This window comes from Protopterus annectens, chromosome 13.part0 (assembly GCF_019279795.1).
Source record: "Protopterus annectens isolate FY-2018-M chromosome 13.part0, PAN1.0, whole genome shotgun sequence".
Classification (NCBI taxonomy): Eukaryota; Metazoa; Chordata; order Ceratodontiformes; family Protopteridae; genus Protopterus; species Protopterus annectens.
In genome coordinates this window covers 568080964-568092828 of record NC_056747.1, presented here as the reverse complement: position 1 = coordinate 568092828, position 11865 = coordinate 568080964, and the positions used below count along the sequence as shown (strand labels likewise).

At 33.9% G+C, this 11865-nt stretch overlaps 1 protein-coding gene and 1 long non-coding RNA gene across 2 annotated transcripts in view; one reads left to right on the top strand and one right to left on the bottom strand.

Annotated features, from left to right (window-relative positions):
- The window catches only part of LOC122787480, a 172819-nt gene extending 167856 nt beyond the window's left edge, over window positions 1-4963 (bottom strand). Inside the window, exons 1-2 of the long non-coding RNA XR_006362573.1 lie at window positions 4826-4963; window positions 894-1173 (exon numbers count right to left, since the gene is read on the bottom strand). This is a non-coding gene — a long non-coding RNA (uncharacterized LOC122787480). The remainder of the gene's footprint in view (window positions 1-893; window positions 1174-4825) is intronic.
- PHKG1 (phosphorylase kinase catalytic subunit gamma 1) overlaps window positions 1215-11865 on the top strand; it is a 258717-nt gene continuing 248066 nt past the window's right edge. Inside the window, exon 1 of the mRNA XM_044054212.1 lies at window positions 1215-1437. The gene's annotated coding sequence lies outside the window, so the exon portion shown is untranslated. The remainder of the gene's footprint in view (window positions 1438-11865) is intronic.

Genomic DNA, 11865 nt, shown 5'->3' with positions numbered 1-11865 from the left:
ACATCTACACTTACCCATATGTGAGAGCATGAGACCACTGTGGTCTGATGCTCTTAATCTCCACTTACAAAATATGTGGCTTATAGTCAAAGCACTTAGCCAGACAGAACTGTTACATCAGCTCTGAAAAGAGACATGCAGGCTTCTAACAAATAAATAAATTCAAAGTAATTTCAGAAATTCTGCTGAAGACATCTTTGCAGTCCTTATTTGACTACTATAATTCTTCACTTTCAATAAAGATAGCTCTCAAGGTATTCTTTTCTTGCATATAATAATTTTCCACTTATTGAGATAGCCAGCAATCAATGTCCACCATACAACAAAAGTAGTTCAGTATAAAAATAACCAACAACTTGTAGTCGAATAAATCCTCTTGTTTTATTACAAAACCAGCAATCAATGTCTGCTGTAGTGGAAAGTTACTTTCTCATCCTAGGTATCTGTAATATGTAACAGTATGAAAGTGCAGCTGTCAACCACAAATATAATGCTAAGGTTTCTGTCATGGTTCGCCTTCCAGGCCATCTCTCCAAACAAGTTGGCTTAGTTCAGCATTATGTTCCCCTCTTCCCCACATTAAGGTTATTGGGACATGGTATATTAAGTATACCATTCTTTGCTCCATCCATTCTGGTGCAGTAGAAGCAGGTTAGCCAGCCTGCAGATACTCACACATTCTTCCGCTACACCCCACTGCCCTATCTTTCATCAGAAGAAAGACTCCTGCTCCTTCATAATTACAACTGTCCCTTTAGAGTACAACTAGTAAAGTGCAATAAAGTTAATTTAGCTTGTATCATATTACCTAGCTGGACCTTACAAAATATTACATCATAAATACATTTGTACTGATAGATTTTTCCTTAGATACAACAACATTTGGTATGTACCTAAATATATTTTTGCTTTCTTCTCTTGGCTATGGAATTACTTTTCTAGAAGAGGGTTTCTCTGGATCAATAGCATTCCAAAATACTGTTTGAAATAGTAAACGATTACAACAATTCATTCCTTACAAGTCTGGGCTTTTGGGACCTTTAATCCCGCCATCAGTCAATATTTGTTCTTCTTTAGTTTAACGATAGCATGAGACTTGTGCTGAGATGTCTTTCCTTGTTGTTTGAAGTTGGGTAAGGAAGATGTCATCCTAATCTCTGCATAGGCTTTAAACTGAAATAGAATAAGCGTGGTAATGAATGCATAATGTTTGCTGGCTGGTGGCATGCAGTTTATTTTTGGCTGCACATTCCCTGAGCCAGCACTAGCAGAGATAGACTGTCAAGATTCAGACAAGTGCTGGCGTGGAAACTTACTTGTGATCTTTAAGACTTTTCCTCTTTCAATTTCTTTTTAAATATTTAGCTTGTTAATAAATAAATGACATAGTCTAATCTGGAATTACTTGCTTTAAATGAGGCCATCCCACGGGTGATGGTAAGTACATAATTATCAACTACTTCATTAACAGCAGGTTTACATAAAAAGGTTAAAAGTGCAATGAGCTAGCAAGACAACAATCAATCATCAGAAGTTTCTATTAATACTTAAACATAGCCTACTATTTTTGCTGTATATTTTTGATTTTTCTTAAATGTTAATGCTAACTTTTATAGTGGTTTTGCAGCTGTGCATTACTAAATAGGACGTAATATGTTACTTTATCAGATGAAATATCTCATTTTTTTAGTACAGTGCCATCATTTATTATCATATCACAATGAGCCAAAGGGCAAAAGGAGACCAGCTCCAGCTGATGAGATGCAATTCCTTATGCAATGACACCACAAGGCTGATTACATGCAGGAGTATCTAAACTGGGTCACCCTCGCACATACCACATAAAGTAATGTCACATGGGAAACATTTTAAAACAGAGTAACACTTTTCTTTTCTCAAAGCATTCAACATATGTAATGGTATGAACAAATGAACAAATGTGTGGTAGCAGTGACTGTGTACACTTTCATCCAAAATGAAAAGCACATGCATTAGTCTTATGGGAAGGAGTTGTTGGTGAAGACACCAGGGAAATCCTAGTCACTGCTTTTACTTCCACTCACTGCTTTTACTTCCACCTAGACTAGCAAAGGAACAGTATGTGATTCAGGACTGATAGGAGAAATCTGTTTAATGTCTCAAACAGCAGCCCCATTTCACCTCTATGCTTCAGTCAGATGCCAGTGTTTTTCTGATTTGAGCTCAATTTGTTTCTACCTGAGACTATAATCCACAATTGTAAGGTTCAAATATAATATGCTACCAAGTATGAAGCATTAACATCCTTAAATCATAGGAAAGGTAAAACAACTGGCTGTTTTTTATGCCTAATTTCTGACAGTGCACTGTCAATGCTGGTAATCTACAAACAAACACTGAAAAACAAAGCAGAGATATTAGGTGGTGGGGGGCATCAGACTGCAAGGTAACTTTCAGTAGCACCTTTTACCATTGCATGGGTACTTAAAAAGTTTCTACTAGAAAGCAGAGGAAAAGACATATGCATGCTTAGTTTAGGAGTTAATGGAAAAAATGAAGCTTAGAACAGTTATATTCTTGCTTCAAAATCTATACTGTGTCACTGTTAAGCAGAAAATAAAAAGCTTATATGGGGCAAATAAAACAGCAGTAGAAATTAAAAGAAAGTACTGCTCATAATTCATAATTTTGTTGGGGAAAGGAATAACGGAGGAGAAGGGAGGCATTAGCTACTGGACAAATGAATGCAGTGACTACCAGTGGAAGTTGGATGAGAAAGTCGGAAGGAGGACACCATGCAATTAGTTTATATTTACATGAGGAACAAATTACAACCGGACTTAGTAAGTACATCAACAACAGGGACTATGTGGGACAAATAACACTGGGCCCCATGGAATGCTGCTGGTTTAACACCAGGAAATAAGTGGAGGAATGCACTAAGTTTGCATTACATGGAAACTGACACCACAGGACTAAGATTACATATTATGGGGCACTGTACTATATGTTTTAATTGAGCACACTAAGTCTGCAAACCTGTATAATGTGAAGATTTGCTTTTATCAGTGCACTCCGTATACTATCTTCCTTACAAGTTAGTCGGAACTGTCTAGTTTCATCAGGTTTCTGCAATGCATGCTTCATTGATTTGCCTTTCTGTTGATCTGTGCTGTGGTCATACATTGATCAGATCTAGCGCTTGATGTTTGCATTTCACTTTAGTTGTTGTTTTGTGACCATAGAGTTATGGAACTAAGGGAGTGGGTGGTAGCATAACCATGTATTTTGTGTTGTAGTTAATTTTATTTTTAAGTGTTAGAGAACTTGCAGGTTCTGTTTGATCATAAAATCAAAGTGTCTTTGGTGCTGCATTAGTTGTCCCCATACAGAAGTGTGTCAGTGATGTATTAGGCGTCTATAACAATCTTTGTGGTATGTTTTGAATTTTTAAAAATGTGTTATTATATTAGCATTGTACTTAAGTCCAGCATTAATTGTCCATATACTTGCATACATACAGTAGTAAAATCCTTTGGCTTCCGAAACTAGTTTGTGTAACCAAAATGTCTATTAACTGCTTTCATTACTCTCCTGGTAGTCTTATTGTGCTTTTATTTATTATAGTATAAACTTATTTTGTTTCAATGTATGTGAGTATGAATTAGCCATACACCCTTCTAAATCAGACTCAATGCACTAAACCTAGAGATTTCAATCTCACCAAGAGTTCTATCCTTCTTTATTCAACAATATCATAATTTTTGGGCAGCAGCAGTCGTCTAGGGACAGAAATTTACAAACTATTCCTGTAAACCAGTTCCTATTTTCACACTTTAGCAGTTTAGCAAATACAGAAAACCAACCTGGAGGAGGGTGACATACAAATAAAAATAAATAATTGAAAAAAACTGAACCATTAAAAATCCACCGAAAAGTAAAACGGCCTCAAATCCCTATGCCATGATGCTCATTCATGAATAAGTGATCATGATAAGCATCTCAACAATCAGAATAATAATTAATTGACACGCACCCATCACGCACTGTGTGCGTGTGTACATGTGTGTCTGTATGCGCGTGTGTGTGTGTGTGTGTGTGTGTGTGCGCGCGCGTGCGCGAGTGTGCGCGTGTGCATGTGCCGTTTGTGTTGTAGACAGAGGATGCACATTTGCATGGAAACACACATGGATTAACAGCCTCGGCTCTGTCAGGCAACATGAGTTAGGGCAAGCAGAAAGCACTCTTATGGCTACCTGGATGATGGCTCCTCTCACACGTACAGTTACAGAGGGTGAAGGAGAATGCGATGATTAGCAGTTAACTGGAGATAAAAACAATGTAGAATAAAGTTAAGAATCCTATCCTTAGGATAGCACAAGATGATATTCAGATCACCAGAGCATGCTTTGTAAGTGTTATCTTGTGTTGAAATCTTTTACCTTAGATCAGGAACACTTTTTTTCTTTTTTGTACTATAATGTCATTACTAGGACTGCCATTACGCAGTTTGCATCAGAAAATGAAATGAAGTGCCCAGGAAGCTTCAGGATATCCACTGATACAAAATAACTTTATATTGTACAATGGAAATACCTGGATACTATAAATAACTTATTCCTGGCAGTAACTGTGATTGCAGCAACTAACTAAACTCCAAGATGATAAAACAACTGAAGAATAGGTAGTTATAGCATTTAATCTGGATTTCATCAGGCTGCTCTGATTCTGTCTTGGGTCTGAGCCTCATATTACTCTCTTAGAGTTCTCTTTATCTCTCTCTCTCTCTCTCTCTCTGTAATCATATTTGTATTGCACTGATGCATAAACATTGCACTGTACTCACCATAGTCCTTCCTTATTTATTTCATCCAACTCTAATCTGAAAACTGTCCCTCTTGACCTACTGCAATTTATCCAGTAAGCAGACGATTTAATAAATAAATAACCCAACAGAAGAAGGACCTGCAAAATAGATTATAGAATTGGCTGCACTGCTATGGACACTCATGTACTTAGCATGCATCTCTTGACCACCTATCTTTTAGCAATGTGTTTAATTAATCATGTGTTAAAGGGTACATTCCATTCTCATTCAGGCTATCATACAAAGTCACAGCAGATGGGCAGCTTGAACACAAGCATGTGTCTACCAGATGTGTATTTCAATGTAAGTAAACAAGCTAGGTTCGGGTATGCAAAACAATTCTAGGGAAGTTGTTAGATGATGTGACAGAAGGATGTAAATATAAATGGACTGTGCAATCATAACTAAAGAACATATGGTATGATGGTGAGAATTGTGATGACAGATAATGACAATAAATAAAATGAATAACAGGGTATAATAGACAAGAATGTATATAAAAGGCCAACATGATAGTGAATATCCAAGCCTGCGTTGCCAACAAGGAAGACCAGTGAAATAACTGCAACGTTATGAACTAAATGAGACTTAACAGCTGAGGAAAGCACTCTGAATGCCATGTATTTAGTGTTGTGCTTGTGAGCTGCAACATGCAATACATTACTGTACTTTATTTATTTATTTATTTATGTATTTATCCATTTATTTTTGTTAACTGGGATAGAACAATGATCCATTCATACTTAGTCCAGGCTCAGACCTGGGAAGAAAAAAATGTGCATATATAGCAAATAAAAACATGTACATAGCTGATACCATTACAATATACAGGAGGGCAGCAGTAAATGGAATAATAATCAATTGTATCTTAAGCTACAAAGTGGACCAGTAAACAGTTTAGATATTGAGTTAGTGGTTATCGGGGGGGGGGGGTAAGTGTAAAGGATAGTTTAAGATTGTCATGATATATGAAGGTGAGACAGAAGGAGAGATAAAGTGTAGATACAGGGAGAAAGGGGAGTTGCAGTGAACATTTTGAACAATGTTGTTCAACAGAACTGCATTTTCCAGACTGACAGACTGCTGTATTATTGGAGTAAGATTTTAAGTAGGCTTTAAATCTGGTTCATACTTATGGCAGCTGTTTATGTTTCTGATGTTGGGAGGGATAATTAGCTTACATTTTAAGCCTCATTATTAAAAATGAGTGATTTGTGCAGTATTTTTCTCCTTGAAGGGAGCTTAGAGAACCTAGCAGGAGAGTAGATCTTTTTTAGGCGCAAACAATGATGTTCTGTTCTGGAAGCCAGGCAAATTATATCTGAGTTGGTTTGAAAAGATATCTTTGAAGCAGTGGTGCTTGATAGGGGTACCAAATTCTAATTATGCTTACAGAATTCCCTACCAATAGCTTCTCTGACGGCTAATGAAAAACATAGTTAATTTCCATGCAAGAACAATATCTTTTGAATTTTTAATCTAGATGTTCTTCTTCAGTCACACGCCCAGTTACTTTAAGAATTAGTAGTTGCGGGGGCATGGCCAAGATGCCAGTTTGATAGCAGCAGGAATCCAGAGCTCTGCTTAGATTTTAATATCCTGACAGGAAATATATTTTAATTTTTAGAAAAATCTAACTGAAAGCATACTAAAAGTTAGATTAACATAGACTCTATTATTTTCTAAAAATTAATACATAGGTAAGAGAATTTTTTAATTATTCCTGTCAAGAAGTTTTCTACTGGAGATCTCAAGATGAGCAACTCGAAGAGCCCACACCAGGAGAGTGCAGTGAAGAAAGAACCACATCTTATAATAACAAACATCCAAGAACTGTCACTAAAAACATGAGCAACGTGAAGAACCCACACCAGGAGAGTGCAGTGAAGAAAGAACTACATCTTATAATAACAAACATCCAAGAACTGTCACTAAAAACATGAGCAACGTGAAGAACCCACACCAGGAGAGTGCAGTGAAGAAAGAACCACATCTTATAATAACAAACATCCAAGAACTGTCACTAAAACATGAGCAACGTGAAGAACCCACACCAGGAGAGTGCAGTGAAGAAAGAACTACATCTTGTAATAACAAACATCCAAGAACTGTCACTAAAAATGGACAAATTCAAAAACAAAATGGATACTATCAAACAAGAATGCAGTAAATAACTGGAACATCTAAATGGAATAGTAAAAAAACAATCTGAACAGATTCTTGCCTTAGAGGAAGCAATAACTGACCTAGATACTGCAGTGACAGAAAATGAACATCAGAATGAATTTCTTCTGAAAGAAAACACCAAGCTGATTGAGAAACTGGAAGACCTTGAAAGTAGATCAAGGAGGAATAACGTAAGAATATATGGAATTCCTGAGAAAGAAGAGGGTGTTAACATGATTCAATTCCTCAGTAAGTGGTTTTCATCAGCACTAATCATGCCTGAATCATCCCTCTCTTTTGGAATTGAAAGGGCTCATTGGTCCCTGGCAAATCCAGCTTCGTCTCTGAGTTTATCTAACCCCATGTCTATAATAGTTAGATTTCTTTCCTCGCAAAACAAGAACTTAGTGCTGAAATCAGCTTGGACTAATTCCCCTATCAAGATGGGTGAAAAAGTTATTCGTTTTGACAATGACTACACCTCTACAGTTATATCCATAAGAAAGGAGTGTGTTCATCTAATTAAGTCCTTGAAAAAAGCCAATATTAAAGCTCAAATCCTTTTCCTGCAAGAATAAAAATCACCTTGCCAGAAGGAGTGAAGATCTTTGATTACGTACAAGAAGCAGTAGAATTTATCCAAAAGACGAAAATACTGCCTGGCATAGAAGAAATGGAATGGTCATCCCAGAGTTTGAAGAGACAGGCAACAATAAATGGATAGTCTGTGAAGGAAGGAGCAAACAAAATTGAGAAACTAAATGACAAATGAATAAATTCCTTCTAATTTTACATGCTTTGTTTTATGAATCATAATATATTTGATTCTGGAAAGTCTCTATGCTGTAAGGTAATGTGAATCATTTTTATTATTAACTTTCTCTTTTTTTTCTATATCTACTTCTTCTAATTATATATAGTACTAAATATTTAAATAACATTCTCTCTCTCTCTCTTCTTTCTTCCTATTCTTTTTTGTTACCAATGTTCCTTTTCTCAATTATAAGTACTTTACATACTTTTCCCTTTTAAATAACTACAAATGATGTATGTCTTCTAATTCTTCAGTAATAGTATAATTTGACTTAATACCAAAGTGCAGTTTTTCCAGTGGGTCAGTGGTGGGGTAACAATGTGTTTCTGATTAGTGTTTCTAACTAGATGTTTTAGACCCTCTGTTTAGATACATTTAAACATTAATACAGTACATTAATGGTGTTTTATAGATAGCTAACTATGAGTGTTTAATATATATATATATATATATATATATATATATATATATATATATATATATATATATATACTATGTTCCCTTTTTGTTGTTTTTGTTTTTTTCTTGCTCTCTCTCTGGCCTCGTTAACTGGTGGGTAAATGATTGAAATGTTATAAGATGATTTCTGATTTGAGGCAGTTGTTGTTACTTCTGAATAGCTGTTTTTATATGAAAGGGTTAATTTTTTTCATGCTGTTGATGTTTTGTGAGGAAACTGGTGGTCCGTGTGACTATTCTCATTGTGGAGATTCATGACATGCACTGACAAGGCAGCTTGAGTGTTTTTTTTTTTGTTTATTTATTTATTTTTGCTTTCTGTAAACTCTAAAATCTTTTAAGATCTGAATTTCCCACTGAAAATGCCTTTTTCTTCACTAGAGACATCTTCTGCCATGCATGAGCCTGTTTAGATACTTTTTAACAAGTTTATAAAGCTGCAGCTTGAGGAAATAGTGATGACATCATTTAACCTTTTAAACTTGTTAAATGGTTGTACTTAGAATTCTTTTCTCTTGAAATTCTGTTATCCTTCACTAGATACTTTAAATGGTAAATAATTAGTTCTGATAAAAGTGTTTCACTCATTTGAAAATGCCTATGTTCTCTTATAGATGCATACATTCTGCAGATACAATGACACTATTAGTAACTAAATGACATCAAGTGAACTAGGAGCTGCATTAGAAAACACTTTATGCATATTAACATCAGACTTATGTTATATAACTAAACCTTTAGTAAATAAACAGAGGGTTGTGAGGCCCCCCTTTTTTCTCTCTGTCCCTTCCCCCTTCCTGATGAAAGATGTCAGCATAGATATAGCATAGATATTGTTAATATGAGTAATATGTGTACAATTGCAAAATATAATAGTTATGTTGTAATAAGTGTTTTATATATATATTTAACAGATCCTTACATGAAAAATGTTAGATGACTGACAAAATGGTTAAATTATCTGATGTTTCTTGAAAAGTATTTCTAACATTCAACTTCTAATGTTTATACATATTTTGATCTGATGTGTATTTCTGACATATCTACGTATTAGAGGTGCTATTATCATATGTGACATATTCATATAGCTTCAGATATATTGGACACTCTCATTCTAATGTATATTTCATGGATTCAGATTTCTTTAGTTGCTTTCATAATGCTTTTCTTTTTTTGTTTTTATACTATATTTTAAGCAGAGAGGGATACTTTGTGTTGTTTGGTATTGGAGAGGTGGTGGATGGATGGTTTAGTTAAGTTTTTAACTAAACCAGAAAATTTATGTTTCAAGTATGTGTTTGTAAATAGTTTTGGGTTTTTGAAAGTAGTGCTTAATACAAGTTATGCATCCATGATACGTTTTCAGTAGATTTCGAGTCAACACAAAAGAAAGGTCTTTCAGTTAGTAATAACATACACATTATAGTCAATGGCTTATAAATGTTTATCATTAAATATTAATGGTTTGAACAATAATGTCAAAAAAAGCTAGCTTGCTTAAATATATTAAAATGTATAAAGCCCAAATCATCTTTTTACATGAAACCCATCTATTAAAAAAAGATTTACAAAAATACTCATTTAATGGCTATAACATTCTGATTCCTGTTTTAAGACTAAGAGAAGGGGCACTCTTATTCTATGGAAAAATACTTATAGTTTGCCAAGAATTATAGATACAATTTCAGATAAAGAAGGGATGCTAAGCATGGTTATTTTGGAAATCAATAAGAAGTATTATACTTTGATTAATACATAATGGATACCAGGGCTGAGTGCTAAATATGTTGACAAATATCTGGACCTGATTACTTTAAATGCAAAAGGGGAAATTATAACAACAGGTGATTTTAACTGCCTATTATCAGGCAATGTTACTTCTAAAAATGGTAAAATAAAACTAACATCTCAAGCCAAGAAGTTAAATGACTTTACAAACCAGATAAACTTTAAAGATATACATGGTCTAAGTGGACATTATTCCTTATTCTATACTCACTATTCATATTGGTTTGGTACACAAACAAACATTGATAAGGCCTTTGTATAAAATAATATATACTCTAAAATAAGTGATGTATCTATAATGACTTGCCCACTTTCGGACCATAATGCTATAAACATTACATTAACTACACATACAGATGATCTACAATTTCTACAGAGAATTCCTGCTTACATAACTAAGTTAAATGACTTTAGTGAATGGATAATGAAAGAAATAGACATGTTTATGGAAACAAATGATAATGGTGAGGTGACTGATACTATACTATGGGACACCTTTAAAGTTTATATTTATATATATATATATATATATATATATATATATATATATATATATATATGGTAGAATAAAATCTTGGTACCTTAAAAAAGGAGAGAGTGAGACAAAGAACTTTTAGACTTACAAAAAAACATAGACAAGATAAAAATGGATGCAAAACCAAATAACAAAGTAGTACATACCAAAATTACTAACTTAAATAAAAAATACTTAGAAGTTCTGAATCATAAGGTAGTCATAAACTTGGAAAAATGAAAATTACAATCTTATGCTGTAAATCCCAAATATCTACATAAAACAGCGGTAAGATCCCAAAAAAATAAACAATCCAAATCTTATTAATGAGATTAAATATAAAAGTGATGGTTCAGTTAAGAGTACATCTAACCTAATGGACATATTAGAAGTGTTCAAAAACAACTATAAAGATATAAATAATAACACACCACCTTTGGAGACAGATAATATAATAACTACTTTTATTCAAGAAAATATAACTACTAAGGTGTCAATGCAACAAAATAACATATTAAGTAAACAAATAACACTAACAGAAGTGAAAGAACAAATAAATATTTAAAAGATAATAAAGCTCAGGACTGGGTGGAATAATTCCTGAACTATATAAGATTTTTCCAGAATATATAATAAAGAAAATGATGAGTGCCTTTACTATGGTTGAGCAAAAATGTATAACACCCCCATCATGGAAATACTCAATTATCTCCCCCATATTTAAACAAGGTAATGACCCCAAATCTTGTGATTCATATAGGCCAAGTTCAATACTAAACACTGATTATAAAATGTTCATGACAATATTAGCTAATAGGATAAAAAAATATTACCTAATCTAATACATAATGATCAGACAGGCTTCATTCTTCATAGAAAAGTCCAATATAACATTATTAAATTACTATCATTAATAGACATAGCATGCAAAAACAAAAAAAAAACTAACTATTATCAGCCTAGACATAGAAAAGGCTTTTGATTCTATTAGTTGGTCTTATCTACAAAGAATTTTGATTGGTTTTGAATTCTACTCAGATTTTGTCGACATATTAATGAAAATGTATAGTGGGGCACAAGCTTACGTGAAAATCGGATCATGTCTATCCTCACCATTAGAAATCCTCAAGGGAACTAAACGAGGTTGTCCTTTGTCACCATTATTGTTTGCTCTTTCAATGGAACTTTTGCTACCTATATCAGAAACAAGCAAAATATAAAAGGTTTTCAAATTAATAAGGACTATTGTCCTAAGATACAATTATTTGCTGATGATAT